Source organism: Haliaeetus albicilla, chromosome 12, assembly GCF_947461875.1.
Source record: "Haliaeetus albicilla chromosome 12, bHalAlb1.1, whole genome shotgun sequence".
Lineage (NCBI taxonomy): Eukaryota > Metazoa > Chordata > Aves > Accipitriformes > Accipitridae > Haliaeetus > Haliaeetus albicilla.
In genome coordinates this window covers 11,873,788-11,891,350 of record NC_091494.1, presented here as the reverse complement: position 1 = coordinate 11,891,350, position 17,563 = coordinate 11,873,788, and the positions used below count along the sequence as shown (strand labels likewise).

Here is a 17,563-nt window from a genome sequence, read left to right as displayed (position 1 = left end):
GAAGACACAGTTATCTTCTCCTGTGAAAATCTGTTATTAAACAGGTACAGCCCAACACCATATCTCAGGCTATCAAGTTTGTTAACACATTTGTGTAGCCTTTCTATTTCAAATCATCTGTCATGGTGAAGTTGCACACAGTTCATTACCCCTATTTGCCAAATGAAATAATATTTTCTGCTTCTTTCTAACCAAGAGTAGCACTGCTACACAGTGGTGGTGAGGTACAAACAGAATTCCTTTTTCTTTCGACAATACTTTCCTTGCTGCCATAATAAAAAACTAAAATTCCCCTGACTTCACCAAGCTTCAGCTCATACCCTACAATGTTACTGAAACTCACTATTTAGTCTAAGGAGATGCTCTACACCTTACTTAGCTGCTAAAACATGGTATCCCCAGGATTTTCTACTTGACTTAAGTCTATTTTTTAATCTTCAGCTAAAACATAACAAATAGCCAAAACAAATACGTTCAATTATTTCAAATATATATATTTAACATCTGTTTTGTGTAAAAGTAACAAACTTTTAGCTCAACTTAATTTACCCCCTGTGCAGACACAGAGTTAGTGCAGACACAGAGTTAGTGCAGACCAATTCTGAAATTTGGATCTTAGATTTCCCCTCACACAGCTACTTAATTGCCACTCATATACATCATCTATTGCATCTGGCAATCTTTTGATAAAATCCTCAAAAAACTCTACTAAAGTTAGGTCAAAGATCTGTTTACCTAGTTCCCTTTTTGCAGCAGCTATGCATGCCATGCTTAACCAGGTAATTTTTCCATTGGCTACTTTTTAAAGATAGATTCACTAGCTTATCATTCCAAGGACTTCACTTAGTTATTTAAAAAAAAAAAAAAGTGAGGTATTTCCTGCAGTTTGATCTCCAAGTGTAACAGTTAGTTTTAATGATAAACTGAGCATTATTCTTAGCAGCTTAGTCACTTCGCACATAACTATTTTCAGAATTCTCAAATAAATATAATCCAGCTTCAGTGATTCATTACAATTGAAATCAACTTGTCCTTTTCTGCGTCTGAAAGTGTCCTATTTTTATAACCTGTAACACTAGCTATCAAGCAGCACCTCTGCAGTGTACATTTTCTTATCTTCCCGTTCCCTAAAATCAAGTCAAACTAGCCATTTAGGTTTTCTGAAATATCCTTATCTTCTGTGTTGATTCCCTTTAGCTCAAATCCTGAAGCCTTACATTCCCGTACTCTTCCTCCTCCTAGTATCTCTCATTTGGTTTTGATCCTTTAAAATATTTATTCTTGAAATTCTCAATTTGCCTTCTAGATCCCAAGAAAAGTTTTGTGCTACTCAGAAAGATGAAGGAATTAACTGCTGAAGCATGGTATTTTTTCCTGGACCTATTTCTTCCTTTATTTATGATTGGACAGGAAAGCCTACTGCATTGCTAATGAAGCATATTAACAACCACAAGCAGACTGAGCTTACTTGCTCTGCAAAATATGACTTTGATTTATATTCAGATTCTCTTGATGAGCAACTATAAAGCACTGCCTTGGTTAGTCATATACAAATTACTACTACCTAAAGACAATATTCCCAGATGTCAAAGATCTGAAAAAAAATTTTGTCTAAGAGCAAAATCTGCTAACTGAATTGTCCCTATTGAATGAGAGGCATTTCCCATTATGATTTTATGTAAGCATTGTGTATTTACTATGCATTAATTACAGCAGAACAAACATATTTTAGAGCTCCCTTGTAAAACAAGATACCACACTAGTAAAAAGTACTCCATTGCCTATTAACCTCATATGTATCTTAACACCCTCCCTTGCCCAGTATTTTGCCACAACTCTTGAGTTTTTATAGTTTAAGCTATAGGTCAAGCTACACTATTGGTTTGGCAACTGGACGTAAAATATCATTAAACAATGAGCTGTAAAGTGATTGATTCCACACAGGCATCATATTTTAGTACTATGTCATCTGATCCCAGACTTTACAAAAGGATCTATCTGACCTCAGGGAATGGAGTAAGGCTTCTAGGTTAAGACCTTCCAAACTAGCTGGCAGCAAGACACACTACCACTCAAAAATGGGCTCTTAAGACAGTTCACTATACGGGCACTGTTTTACATGCCCTCCTAAAGTATTTGCTTTTCATGCTCATGCCCACCTTAGCACAACCAAATCTTTGTGGAAATTCTCACCTTACCTTACCTTATTAGTGAACTTGGGTGAAATTTAATGGTACCACACAGGTTCTGCCAGACATATTCATTATGGATTGAACTGAAGGAGGTGCCTTTAGTAAATAATCCTGGTAACATGTAATATTTGGTTTTTATTTTACAGACTGAAAAAGTATCTAAATAAAAAAAATCAGTACATTTCTTATAACGTCCTCGCCAAACTAGTCTTAAGTAATTCAGGGATATCCTGGGCTTGTCTAAACTCTAGGACTTGGGAGTTTTTCTCAAGTCCTCTGTTGAAACTTAGCTTCCACCTTTCCTTACAAGGAACAAGACCCAAGCAGGCGAGAACAGGACCACAGCACAGTTCTGCCACCTCCCACTTCACCAGTAAGGGTACTGAGATCTCGTGTTTAATTACAAACTGCACCTGTTCTGCATCACAGAGCAGATATTGCAGTGAAAACTTTCTACCATAAATTAATCCTTTTGCACGTTCTACAAAAAGCCCTGCAGATGGGCACTGATTTAGAAATCATTACCCTTCCAGACAGACAAAAACCTGAAGTCTATCACTACCACCAGCAACACCATTAAGTACAAAAAAACAACCTGCTTTCCAGTTAATCCTATTCCCTGATGCACTAAAATTCACACACAGAACGTATTTTGCATTGCACGTGTACGGACAAATATGTGTAAACCTGGAAAAAGAAAAAATGTGATTTTCTGAAGTGCTATTTATCAAGTTCACACAGCAAGCCATAGTCAAAATGAATGCAAGAGTGGAGGAACAGGGGCAACCCATACATGAATTTATAGTTGCTTTTATTCTCCTGAGAGTGACTTAACTGATTAAACTTAAATCACAATTAAATATCAACACATGTCATTTCCCCTAAACAGCCTGTTTTAAATGCAAATTTTAGTGCAGTACTGGTTTGAGACGAAAAATTCAACTGTGCAACCCATCCACACATTTTTTTAAAGGGAAAAAAGAGGGATTCAGATGTTACTACAATACAATAAATGGCTGGAGTTCAAACTCGGTCTTCAGCAGCATTTTAGGCTGAGGTCTCTTCACCTACCTGACTGAAAGGCAGGACAGAGCAGCAGCACGCCTGCTGGGAAGCACAAGCAAGCATGGGAAAAACTGTCCTCCCCCAGGGTTCACAGGCTGATGCCCAAGTAACAATCCTAAACTCCTTTTAATCCCACCATTACGAAAACACAGGTTTGTACGAGCCCACAACATGCTGCCGGCGTAAGGCGTTGTCGCCCTGATGAAGAGGCACCACAGGCCTGACAGGCCCGGCACTGCAGGCAGGCCCCGGCAGCACCGCGGCACCTCAGGGGACGAGGAGAGCACCGAACGTGATCGCTTGAGCACGAGCCAAAATACAGCAACTCCTGGTGGCAAAACCCCCCTGACCGCGACGTTAAAACAAACGGGACAATAAACGAATGCTCCCTGCAACTGAACTCCCTTGTTTTTTCTCTCGGGCTCGCCCCGGCTCCAGCCACATTTGGGGAGCACAACCCCTCTCCACACCGCCCCCCTTCGAGAAAGTTCGGCCTGCACGGCCCTGAGGGAGCCAGCGCGCCTGCGCCTCCGGGCCTGCTCAGGGGCGGGGGCAGTCAGGGAGCGCCCCAGGACCCCATTTCTGCCTTCTGCCCTCATTTACTGCCTGGCACAAGGGGTGGATTAGCCCCTCTGTGCAAGAACTCTGCCTGATTTTACTCTCATCCTGCATCCATCTCAGCCCTCGCTGCTTTCATTAAAGGAAAGCAGAAGAAAGTAGTGTCCTCAAAAAATACCCAGCCCAAATCTAAAACCTGTGCACGTTTAAAAAGGCAGAAAGTCGCCATTTTGGAACCACTCCTACTTGCAGAAGCTTTTGACTAGATATGTTCGTATTTCATTGAGAAAGAATACCAAATGTTAAAACTTTACTGAAAGGGAGCTCTGCAGCCCAATTGAGCACGTTGATCCCTACGCCACGCTCAGGGGCACACAGCGGGAGCCCTCGAAGAGCATGGCTTGCAGCAAAGCTCTCCCAAATTAACCTCGCCTTCCCTCCGTGCTGGTCAAGGCTGACACAACCCTTAGGAACAGGAGGGAGAGGCTGAGGCAGCTGGGGTCACTGTACGCCTGCACATGTTCCATCCTACACAGCACCAAAACCTCCCCCCCTGCAGAACCCTGTCTCCCGCCCTCCACTCAGGCCTTCCTCCTTTCTTCTGATCTTTTGCCTTCCCTCTGCAGAAGGCCTAAAAGGAATTCCCCACCCTGAAGCGAGCGGCTCCACACCAGAGCACGTGCAGGGGGTGCTTTTGGACCTCATGTCAGCTATTCCCTTCCTTCAGCTTCCTCTTCTGACGGATTCCGCCATCTTCACCGACCTCTAGTCCAAGGAAACGCGGCGGAGAGGAAAACAGACACGGTGGCTAAGCAGGCCAAGCCGGTGGTAGAGCTAGTCAGCAGTGAGCTTGGAGAGAGAGATACAGAGAGAGCTCAACAGGCAGCTTGCCAATGCAAGGAATTTCAATCTAATGATATTCTTAGGAAAAAACGTTACAAGAAAGCATTCCAACTGCAATTCATTTGCTAAATAATATATTCAGCTGTTCAAAGGGAAATTAAAAATAGCCACAGAACAAAAAAAAAACAGGAAATAATGCACAAATCAAATCAAAATGCAACTGATCAGTAAACTAATGACACTGCACACAACCTTACGCTTACTGCCCTTACAAAATGTAGTAAGTTCCACCTTTCTGTTTTAGCTCCTGAAATTGCAAGCTGCTTGGAGCATGTACTGTGTCTTACTGCATGCACATTAAATCTCCTACCACAGGCAATGCTAGCTGTAGGTGCAACCAGAATAAATGATACAACAAAGAGATTTCGGGTTCCCCGTACCATGAGGTAGGGACTGGAATGTACAAACTCTCCTTGATATGGTTCCTCGGTCCAAATCTTAATTTAATGTGAGATCCAGACTCCCTGTTGTTATCTATGTAGCAGTCCCAGTTCTCCACAGAACATCACAGAATGCTTTTACCATTTGTCAGTTTTTGTAAGTTTGCCTAAACATCTAAAAATAGTTAGTAACAAGTTCTGCAATTTGAGAAACATGCCTTGAGGGTGCCCATAGAAAAGTGGCATGCACACTCTTGGCAAGCAAATACCACATTCATGATAATACTACATTATGGGATTAAGCGAATTTAAATTAGGCTTCATTCTGTGTGCACACTGCCTTGTAAAGTCAACTTCAGTGCTTCTCCATAACAAGCCAAGATACACTCATCCACGATGTGTCAGAACCAATTGTTCCAGGAACACGTTGTCTCCACATAGCTCAGTTATTTTCAGGGCCTAGCTTGCCATGGGCTGTAATTCAGTATTTACTCACAATAAAAGCTATGAATCTGCTTTACAGGAAGTCTAATGGAGCGTAGCAGACACTGGAAAAACTTTTAAGAGATGTGCTCATGTCTATCCATGTAACATCTTTAACTTTAGTTAAAGCTTACCAATGCTGTGGGATTTCAGGATAGACTTGCAGGTTACTGACATTCTTGGTGATCCCACAGAAGCCCACAGGGCAGAGAAGGAAGAACGGTACAGTAAGGAGTCTGGCAAGTCTCAGGCTTCTGTAACCACTATACTTGTTGGTAAAGCTATTGTAAGTCTACAGGCTAATGTCATCTAAATAAAGCAGTGGTCTCTTCCATTCAGGAGATGTCATTTAATAAGTACTGTATTCACTAAGGCAGAACTTAGAGTTTTGTGAAACCAAAGTTTCTGTTTAAAGGTTTTATTTTCACGTAGGAAGTGCTTCAAGACGCATGATGTACAGGAAAACAAAGACAGGTCCAATACCCTACTAACAGGAGTCCTTTTGCCTACTACTGCGGCTGTAAGCTGACAGCTAGATTGAAGACTGAGAGTGATACACCATGCCAGACACAGACCTAAATGTGGCAATTCCATACTAAAAAGCATCCACCAGTGATCACCTCTGGAGCTCAGCGTGGATGGCAATTGCTGGTGTAGTACTAAATGCAGGCAACTTTGTTTATGCGGTTTCCTATAGAAGGAAGGAAAATGTGTAGGAAGCAAAAAATACCACATTCCCTACAAAGCTTTCAGAAAAGCAGAACTACTTTATTTAAGGTTTCACTGTTTAGGATAATAGACTTTGTTGGCTTAGTTATCAGTACTGGATCATTAGTACAAGCTTTGCAATTTAGCAGTAGAGGCTATCAGGTTCCATAACAGAAAACTGATACTGAATCAGGTTGGTTTTCCACTGACGGACAGTTAACAAGTTTTCAAAATGGCCAAAAGTAATAATGTTTTTTACAGCAGTTACCTGTTGCCAGATTTCTAAATAACAATATGCAAACATTTTCCAGGAAATAATTATCATATAACTACATTTGGTCTTTCCAACAGAAATACTAATGTGGTGTGATCTGTTTTATTTGAGTCTCTTTTGATACTTTGTCCTTATTAGGCTTGGGAACATCTCTTGACAATAACCAGAAAGAGCTGTGTTTATTTTTTACTTTGTCCCTTGCAGTTTTGTTAACTTCTTATAAATTTTTATTACTCTGGCTTGGATTTCTCTCCCCCTCCCCCCCCAAAAAAATCATTTTCCATTCTTCATTCCAGTGGTGGAGGAACAACATTTCCTTTTTTTTTTTTACTTCCACTTTTCATTTTCTCAAGTAATAAAGATGTTTACAACTTTACCTTCTCTCAACAACTTAATATGATATTTAAAATATTTTCTACACAGAGGTCCAGATATTAAGTAAAAAAAAAAAAATAAAATCAAGCCTTTATAACAAAACTGTAAGTACATTTTAATAAATATGAAGCCAAAAAGGAAGATACCATTCAAACAAACTCCTCATCTTTACCTGAACATACCACAGTTTGTTCTACTGCTAGATCCAGTAAGTCCTATGTTAAATAGTCACGGGGAACTACTACTGAGTAGACCCAGTGAAGATTTTTCTTCAGTGAACAGAAATATTTCTCAAAGGCCCTGATGTTCCATAATCTTGTCCTCATATTTAGTGTTTATGGCAATAAGAAACTTGCAAACATTGTCATTTACTCTACTTTTCCTGGTTTCTCCATTTCTCCCAAATCCCTTTGTCATTATAAAACTATTAATGTTACCTTGAAGAGTTACTGTCATCCATTAAAAATAGCTGGAAAGTTGGTTATTATTTCCCAATGAAATTAAAAGAAACCAACTAGTAGCAAGTCATTCATAAAACCACACATATTCAAGTATCTCTTGACCAGCTGGACATCTGGAAATCAGGAAAAGGTATAAGTTTGATGTGCTTTTATGAAATCTCTTTTTGTTTTGACTGCCTAAAAATTTGTCTTGGTGTACTATGAATGTTCTACCTGGGTCCTGCTGTAAAAGCAGAAGAATGTAGGTATTTGGGAAGTTATTATGTTTAATAAAAGCTTCTGAAATGTCCACAATGAGCTCAGTCATGTCTGCCATTTTGAATTACTTCTGCAAGAATGAGAAATCCAAAGAGCTGCCTGTCATGCTTTAAACCCAGCTGGCAACTAAGCACCACGGCTCGCTTACTCCCCCGGACCCTGTGGGATGGGGGAGAGAATCAAAAGAAGAGTAAAACTCGTGGGTTGAGATAAGAACAGTTTGACAGAACAGAGAGGAAGAAAATTATAATGATAATAATGATAAAATGACAATAATAATAATAAAAGAATTGGAATATGCAAAACAAGTGATGCACAATGCAATCGCTCACCACTCACCCACCGGTGCCCAGTTAGCTCCCGAGCAGTGATCTGCCCCACCCCCACGCCCCCCCGCCCCGGCCAACTCCCCCCAGTTTATATACTGGGCATGACATCACACGGTATGGAATACCCCTTTGGCCAGTTTGGGTCAGCTGTCCTGGCTGTGTCCCCTCCCAACTTCTTGTGCCCTGAAAAATCCTTGACTAAACCCTAGTTTAGTCTAAACCCTACTGAGCAACAACTGAAAACATCAGTGTGTTATCAACATTCTTTTCATACTAAATCCAAACCCTAACACTATACCAGCTATCAGAAAGAAAATTAACTCTGTCCCAGCCAAAGCCAAGACACATCAGCCTTTCATTTGTTAGGCAGTCAGAATCCAGACACTACCATTTGTCAGTCACTGAAGACATTGGCCACTGGATGTCTCCACTGCCCTATGCAACACAGATTAAAGTTCTCCGACAGTGGGGGGGGAAGTTTTTTTTAAAAGGCATTGATCTGTATTTACAAGCCACCTCTTACACTTTGCCTACAGAGCACAGCAGCCACACAGACTTGCACTCTCTGGCCCTCAGAACAGCCAGGAGATGGCAGCTTCACCTGGATGGCACTTCTGGTGAAGCTTTGAATAACAGCTCCAAGTATGTAAAATCAAAAATATGAAAATGTTGCTAAATAAGTAGAAGAAACAGCAGTTGCTTAAACTCAACAATTTTTGCTTTCCTTTATATCCATCAACAACTAAAACTGTATCAGTAAAACCCTCATAGGATGATGGGTGAAGAACTGTCCAAAATGTCAAGCACAGGTGCTTGTAACAGGTAGGGAAGTTTTCTCCTCACCGTTTTACTCTTTTGCTGGTGTAACTCGCCAATTCATGTAAATCTGATTAAATCAACCATTTAGCAATTGTATGGTTTGACATCTCCTAGAAACTGTAGAAGATAGACCATTAGGACTTCACGGAAGATGTCTTCTCTTGCAGGGGTATGATAAAGAATTTATTAAAAATAAAATCAAAATATTTAGGGAAAATATTATTAAAGCCCAAACTACAGAGGGGAAAAAAAATTACAACTAATCTAAACAATCTCATTTTCCAGCCAGATTTTTTTTTTTTTTTTTTTTTTTTTTTTAATTCTAGCACTAATCAGAGAGGAAAACCTGCTAAATTAAATGCAGTGCAATTTCTCATCTGGAAAATACCATAAAGTGCTCCATCCCATGAAATGCTGACCACTTCCTGAGGGAGGCTGAGAGCTATCAGTCCCAACTGCTATTAGCTTGGGATGTTCTGAAAGGAGCTTAATACTGCTTTCTGTCTGTCTTTAAAATTTGAAAGAACTGAGTATTTCTATTTGACTCTGTTAGAATCTTACTGGCCTCTGAAATCTCAGCTTGCATCCAGATCTGTATTTTGAAATATGATTCTATCTCCATCAGCACACTAGTAGCCCCCCAAAATTTGCAAAGTCAAATAATGTAAAATTCTTGTATAAAATCAATACTTTGGCAACATTAGTAAATATACCTCCAAATCCTGCCTTCAGACTTCCCACAGTGTTTGGCCATTTTTATTTAAATCAGTTCTACTGAAGAAGGACTTCATGTCACACTTCAGAATAATAAATGCCAAAGGTAGATGGGAAGAAAGGAGATTCAAGTTCGGGCTTGTGAAGCCCCCAGCAACATTCCAGCCAAAAGCTTTCAGTCATCTCTTAAGGGAGTATATTTATGCTTACATAAACATCTTAGAAGTCTCTCTCCTATTAAAACATGAACTCTATATTTGAACATGAAAAATTCCCAAAGTAATGCTTTTCATGAAAAGACCATGAGTATAATATCCAGATCTCTGGTATTTGATAAAACTCCTAACAAGAATCCACAGAAAGTCTTGCCTCATATTTGTGTACCGGTGGAGTTTTCATGTAAACTAATGGCACACTTTTAAATATGAAGAGTGCATCCTAACCTTTCTTTGATATGAAGATAAAAAATTACCAAGCAGCCAAATGTGACAACAGGGGAAGGAGGGAACGCAGTGCTGCTGTTTCTTGCTATCAAGCTCCTGTACAAAATGAGCCAGCTCCCACCGACTAGTTTTGTTGCATGACTGGCAAAAAATCTTTATTTTCTTTCTTAAACAGAACTTGCTCTGAAAAGTACAGCTTGCATTAAAGTCAAAATGCTTTCTGAAATTATGCTTCTCTGAGTTATTTAGTGGGGGGAGGGAGAAACCTAACATTTTATCTTCAACCATAAAAACTGTTAAATCATTACTTACAAGAAATGGTAACACAATGTATTTTTTAAATTTTTGTATAGAGGAATCAACTTTCATTTTACTTTCATTACACAACTCAGAGACAATAATAACGTTTTCAGTCATCTCAATCCACAATTTTTTGAATTTCTTTTAAAAGACTGAATTTGCAAAAATTTCCCAGACAAATAATTTTGGATCAACCCATAATAATCCTTACTGTTCCCTGCCTCCTTACCTCTGCTTTCTCCAGATGAGGCAGTGACTCTGAAACACATCTTTTTTCCACATATCCAGTTCCTGGACTGATTAACAGACTGCACATAATTTCATATCTCTCTGATAACCTCATCATTTATAGTTTTCAGTGCTGACATGAACACGGTAGCTTTGATGAATACAGACTTAAAATCCACTACCTGTGGTTGCATAAACTAAAGGAAGTTACAGTTGATTTACACAATCTGAGAATAAGCCACCTTTTTTAATTCATAACTATTACACATTTGTTTTATTAAGCAATATTATTTTCTTCAGAAGCAAACTGTTCATAAAATAAGCTTTTGTGAAAAGCTCCAGCACACAGACAAGATGAGACAGTCATTACTGAGAAAGGATGGCATGGATTCTTTAATGGCATGCATCTGTGTGTGCTGATGAAATTACAGAATAAATAAAGGGAAAAACACAGAGAGGTTTACAATTGGGGAGGGGGTAGGAGGTGGGGTGAGGAAGACCCAGTAAATCAGCCTGATAGTTTCAGAGTCTACAAAAAAGCACTGATGTTACTTTGCTTCTCTGTGATGCCCAGTTACATTGCTGGGGAGCCAGAGATACCACATAGTCCTGAACCAAACATACTGTTCTTGTCAATAAATGTATTAATATTATACCAGTCACCTGTGTGTAAATTAATGCAAATATAAGTATGTATAATGAACTAATTTTTACTTATATTCAGCTGAACTATTTTCCCACTCCTGTACACTAGAATAAGCAGCTCCATAAATAATTAAACATACTGCAACCCAGGCTGCTGGGGAAGCGGTCACACCTGACACAAGCACACAAGAGTCTTGTCACGGAAAGGTCTGAGATTCCCATCTTCACAGCTAAGCAGAGAAGCTGTAACTTGTGCCACATATGAAGGCTTTGTAACTGAAAGAAAGCATCTGCTTTTATACTCTTTATACACAAGATCCTTAGCATGTGTATGTATCAATGGGCAAAGCAAGAGAGGAGACTATATCCCTTTTTTTAAGGGTTTGTGACTCAGGATTCTTTGCTCTGGAACAACACCAAGAAATTACCACCCAAGGAGCCATTGCAGAAAGAAAATCAGAAACAAGCAGCAGCTAAGTCAGCCCTATACTGACAGTCACTGTCCCTTAGGAAATACACAACAACATGGTCTCACAGAGCCTTACATACTTAAGGATTGACTTAAGTAAAAAAATTATTATGCAGTGATGAGTGTTTCTGAAATACTAGAAGAGACTTGTACTTATTTAAATATTAATATAGCTATTATTGGGTCTAAAATCTCTAAGTGTATTTCTATGGCCTCCTGCCACAGTCCTTTAATAGGCAAATAAATACTTAAGGATTACTTAAAACATTCTGTGCTTTTATTTACGTAGTCATCAAAGGTATTTATTTCCTACATTCTCATAAACATTAATTAAAAAAAAAGAATGTTCGTTAGAACAATGTTTTCCCTAGGATGCCAGTGACCTGGAGCTCAGTCACTTAACTTGAAAGCTGCTTTCCCTCTGGTAGCGGATAAAGTCCTAAACATTCAGTGTTTGGAAATTTAGTTTCACATTACATTTATTTTTAAGACTATTCTTACATAAAAGACTACAATGATCATCGCTGAGACTCAAGATTTCTTAGCAACTTTGTTTCTAATTTTTCTTTTTTATTTAGGTTTTCAAAGTTTTCATGCTTTGATTGCTAGATGTTAAGACCACTGCAGAATACTGAAAGGTGCCAACTCAGTGAGCTTAGATCTGGGAAAATCTAACTGGAAGGCATGGGGAAGCCAGTTATTGCTCCGTGATGCTGGGAGCTGGTCTCCACTAGCCCTGACCCTAGCACCACTAGCCTCTATGCTCTTAGCAATTGGGCTTCAAAATAAGAAAGATTAGGTTCCTTCCTCACCTCCTGTATCTCCCTCGGCTAAGGGGAAAATTAGAGTGTCTGATAAAAGGCTATTTTCACATGAGGAATTTTGCCCCACGAAACTAGGATCTGTCTCTCTGGCACTCTTCGTGGCATTACCCTAAATCCCATGCCTCCCAGCACAGCACGAGGGTGCCCAGAGCAGGGCTGTAAGGCTTCTTCCTACGGAGGGCTGCAGTCACCACTGCAGGGAAGTAGCATACCAGACAGAGTGCTTTCCAATTTGATGTGCCCTTCTGCCTACAAATTTTGCTAGATTATCATTACATGCAATAAATCGAACTAGATGTTCTAAACAATGCGGCAACTTTCTCCTGTCGTGCCCCGTATTCTCCCTGAGAGTGCTTTCTCGAGACAGATGAAAAGAGCTGACAATGTAGGTTTTGCCATCAGACCTTCAAGTGGCCACACAACAGGCCATGTTGCCTGCAGATAAACCTGGAGTGCCTAGAACAGTCAGGCTCAAGTCTGGGCACTTGCAGAAATTACTGAAGCAATCTCAGAATGGTTGTTATCTTTGAGAATTATGGAGGGTGTGTCAGATGACAGAAAACTAGAAAGGGACAAACAGTTTCTGAGCTGTGAAATGCAGAACAAGGAGGAGCTGAGAAATGCTGAACAAGTCAACTCAGTTTCATTTCCTGGAAAAATTCCGCAAGAATTCAAACCCACTGTTCATAAACACACATAAAATAATCAGGACAGCAGTAGCAACCAGTATGGATTTGTCAAGATAAAAATCTTGTCAAACCCATTTAATTTCCTTCTACAAACAGGCTCTACGTGCGAGAAGTGGTGGCTGCAATTTAGCTTGGCTTTTCTAAGGTGTTTAACACTTCTTTGACCAAGGAAAATGCCATCTAGAAGAAATTGCTATAAGGGACGTGCAAAATTGGTTCAAAAATGTACTCAGTAGTTCACTGGCTGGGTTTTGATATCTATGGAGTGAGAATCTGCAAGATCTTTCTTAAGTACAGTTCCAGCTTATGTTTTCATGCATGAAGTAGATGATGGGATAGAGAGATGATATTCACAGGTAACACCAACCTGGGAAAGGCAGCAAGAATATTGGAGGGAAGGATTAGAGTTCAAAAAAGATGTTGACAGTTTGGGGAAGGGTTTGAAAAGGCAGGATGAAATGTAATAGGGATTGGTGCAATACCCTACATTTATGACAGAATAACCACCTGCACAAACACAGGCAGAGCAACTAGTGGGGAAGCAGTAATTACATAAGGAATCTGGAGCAGTGACAGTGGATCTCATTTAACATGAGACGTCAAAGGGGTGAACTTAAAAAAAATAAGCAAGTATTGTATGAGCCGGTATAAAACAGAAGGTAGTCTGCAAATCACATCAGTAACCCTAACATTCCGCTGGAGCACTGCAACCACTTCTGGACACAGGTGAAGACCATCCAGAGGAGAGAGTGAGTGACCAGCACTCTAGAAAACACAACCAAAGAGGCAAGATTCAAATCATGGTGCTGTTTTGAAAAACGGAGGGGACAGAGTCTTTAAGTAGAAATAAAGTACAGATGGGAATAAAAGTGTTCCTATGTGCACTGTGAACTGGACAGGAGGTAATGGGCCAAAGTTTTAACATGGAAGATTTATATTACATGTCACAGAAAAATTTCCATTGGAAGGAATAATTAAGCCCTATTTACTTATGGAGACTGCAGAATCTCCACCACTTGAGATTGGCACTGGGACAAATGGAATGAAGTCCCTTTGCTCTTTTAAAGGGTTCAATTTCCTAACCTAGGATCTCACAGAGCACTCAAGCCTTCCTATGTTTATTGATTGACTTCTTCCTTCTTCCATAGTGCCTAGTTATAATAGATACACCAGTAGCTTTCTTTCAAAATACTTTTGCTGTCATACAGTAAACTTCTAGATGCTGTTGTTTACCATCAAGGAAATTGTTACCATCGATACAAACAGTTCACAGCAGTTTCTGTGTGAATAAACCTCACACTGTGGCTTCTCCCCAAAGAAATGTAAATATTCAAGTGCAGTCCTAGATACACATATGTTTGGAGTTCAAAACAAGAAAGAAGGAAGATTTTCTTGCACCTGGCTGGACTCCGTCCCAGAGAATTGCACCAAGGATTATTAGCACTTAATTGTAAAATTATTTCTGATAGGACAGTTTTTGTCTCTGGAAGGCAGTAAATTGTGAAATTTCAGTGTCTCCCAAATCCTACTTCTAGCTCTGGACTACAGAAAGCATAATTAAATTACATAGTTTTCTGTCACCAAAATTGTATGTGGAAAACATCTTCAGCTCGATCAGTGTACAGCTGTGAGTCTAACAGAGTAGGAGCAATATAAGTACTAACACCTAAAAATCTTTCCAGAAATACTATCACCATTATGCCAAAAACAATCCATACAGTAACTGCTGCATCAAATGCCTAGATAACATCAAACATATATTTGGGTTTCAGGCTATTGATTTAAAGGTTGCTGTTCATAATTTTCCTAGTTTATAAGAAAAGGACTCTTAAATAATGAACTACACTGCAACTACTTCAAAGCATCTTACATACTCTGAAACACCTTACTTTCTATCAACCTTAGATTCGCCTCTTGAGCCATCTCAGTATAAATGTCTTAATAGGATGCTGGAGGTCAAACCATGAATCTCTGATAATGAAAATATCAGGGTGATCACCTGGTTGCTAAGTACAGTCTTCAAAACTAGAAAATCCTTCTCTTGAGTGACAACATAATCGTTATCATCACAAGGGAGCAATACAGAGCATATTTGTTTAAAGCTTCACTTTTTAATTTCCATGCCACAGTAGCCAACAGTTACCTATGTGTGAAAGTACCAGAACCATTTCAAAGATCTGAAACAATAAAGTTTCTCACTTTTGTGAAATGTAATTTTAAGGTGTTAAAGCTGCAATTTATAATCACCTTACAATGAATGTGTGAGGCAAATTAGCCTGTTGCTTTGTGTCCATGCAGCCAGGCTACTAGACACAAAACAATACAGAATTTTAGTGGAGACCTGGGACATTGCGAACATGTTTCCAAACCCTCAAGAAAGCTAACTTAATAAACCACGTCCAGCCTAGTTACATTCATTCTTCCCAAAGCAATTAGGGAGAAGAGGGAATGAATGTTTAAATGTGCAAGTCATTTTCAGATGTCTGTGTCAGCTAACGCTTATTAACATAGCATAGAAAGAGGGACACGTATTAATACGGCTCCCTTAAAATTTGCTAAAGCTGTTCTCCCCACCCCTACCTCAAGTTGGAGTCAATGCAACATAGTAATACAGCAATCCTTTCAAGTTTGGCAGTAAGACTGCAGCCAAATATGTAAGCTATTCACAAATTTTATCCAAAAATGGAGGGCAAACACAGTTTGTGATTTAGGGTTCACCTGGTACAGACCTTAGGGAGGAAGAAACCATTTGTGCTGAAATAGCAACAGTAGCTTTACCAACTGTAAAGAATCTGAGGGGGAAAGAAGGGGAAACTTCAGCAAAACACTGTTGTGAAAAATAATGAATCACACTCGTAGCCTTTAAATATAAATTACCTCTCTTTTAGCCAAAAAGCAGCTGTACAAAAGCTGATGTTAACCATTATCCATTTTCCACTGAAACTGTTCTGTACTGGCTCAAGCACTTTAAAACTCTATATACATACAAGCTTTCAGCAGCTTACCCTCCCCCTTTCTGAATTACTGCCTGCTCTTCTGGTGAAAGTAAGCTGGTTAAGTCCTTTAAGCAGCCTACTCAATGTGATGCCCAATCCACAGTGAGTAATCAAGGATTTGAGGAAAAAAATCCACTGCTTCTCCTAACAAGAAACACAAGAGGGTTTTGCACTGTTGTTCAATACCCAGACTAATAAAAGCAATTAAATATCCCTCCTCACTCAATACTCTTTTTTATTTGGCATTCTCCTCTATTCTAAAATACTCCGCAGTGAAACAGGAGCGTAGACATGAACTGGCACTACTCTATCATTGCAAGGGAACAGCAAAATTGTATCTAGTGCAATCTCTGTGTCTTTAAAGGAAAACAGAGGAAAGTCAGAGAAAAAATATAGCAGCTCTCAAGTTGCATTAGCTGCTATTCTTCTGGAATTAATAATTACTGGACAAGATATGTTGCCAAGCAAGTGACCTATTCAGATAGATGCTGAGGAGGAGATTACTGATGGAATAAATATTTTGAATTTTGCAGCTCTCTAAAAGACCAGTGAGCTTCTGTTACAATATATCCAAGGATACTGACCCTACCAAGCCTTTGTGCTAGATAAACCTTACATATGCTAACACTTCAGCTATTCCAAAGCTTATGGCCTGTATATTGACCACCTTATACACAACACAAATGTAGATCAGATGCAAACTGCTTTATCTTCTAAATATTTTCCATCTCTGTTGATTCTCCAGTCTGTATGTGTTTGGTCAGACTCTTTTACTGATGCTAGATGTCCATTTCCATTTGCAAACATCTCTCTAAGTACAAGGCCATGATTCCACCCCGCAACAGGCCGCAAATACAGAGTCACAGAAAGTTCCCGCAGAATCTCTTTAACGTTGGCTGCGAGTCCTTCAAAAGTCAATAAGGATGGCTCATGGGAATGAGATGTGAATGAAATGTATTTGAATGGAGTTAAGCATGTTAGAAGATAATTGAAGTCATAAAATAATTCTTGATCTAATATTATATTTCCACTGAAAGACAATCACTTCCATTTTGGTGGTGATTGTGGACAGAGTGGTGATGGTATGACGTGTGGTTTGGCACAATGTAGCAGTACTAGAAATAGGACGAAGATGCCTGCTGGTATTACATATGATTCAATATGCTTAGTTTAGAATTGACTAGCTAACAGCAAAGATGAGCACTTAACAATATTTTTCTTTTGTATTTACACTGAAAGCATTTGAGATGGTTTCAGAGTAATTTCCAAAATGCTTACAACATTGGTAAGATAGAACTCCTTCTCATCAGTGTTTCAACCAAAAGCTCATTTATACTTGTAAGAGTTAAATTAATCATGACATTTAGTTTCTCCTTTATTGACATCAAGTAAGATGGGTAAGAAAAGAATAAATAGCATTTTAGGCAGGATGCTTCATATTAGATCCTGC

The 17,563-nt window shown here is 39.3% G+C and overlaps 1 protein-coding gene across 2 annotated transcripts in view; it reads right to left on the bottom strand.

The window, feature by feature from the left end:
* THSD4 (thrombospondin type 1 domain containing 4) overlaps nucleotides 1–17,563 on the bottom strand; it is a 327,756-nt gene that overhangs the window by 194,204 nt on the left and 115,989 nt on the right. The window lies entirely within an intron of this gene.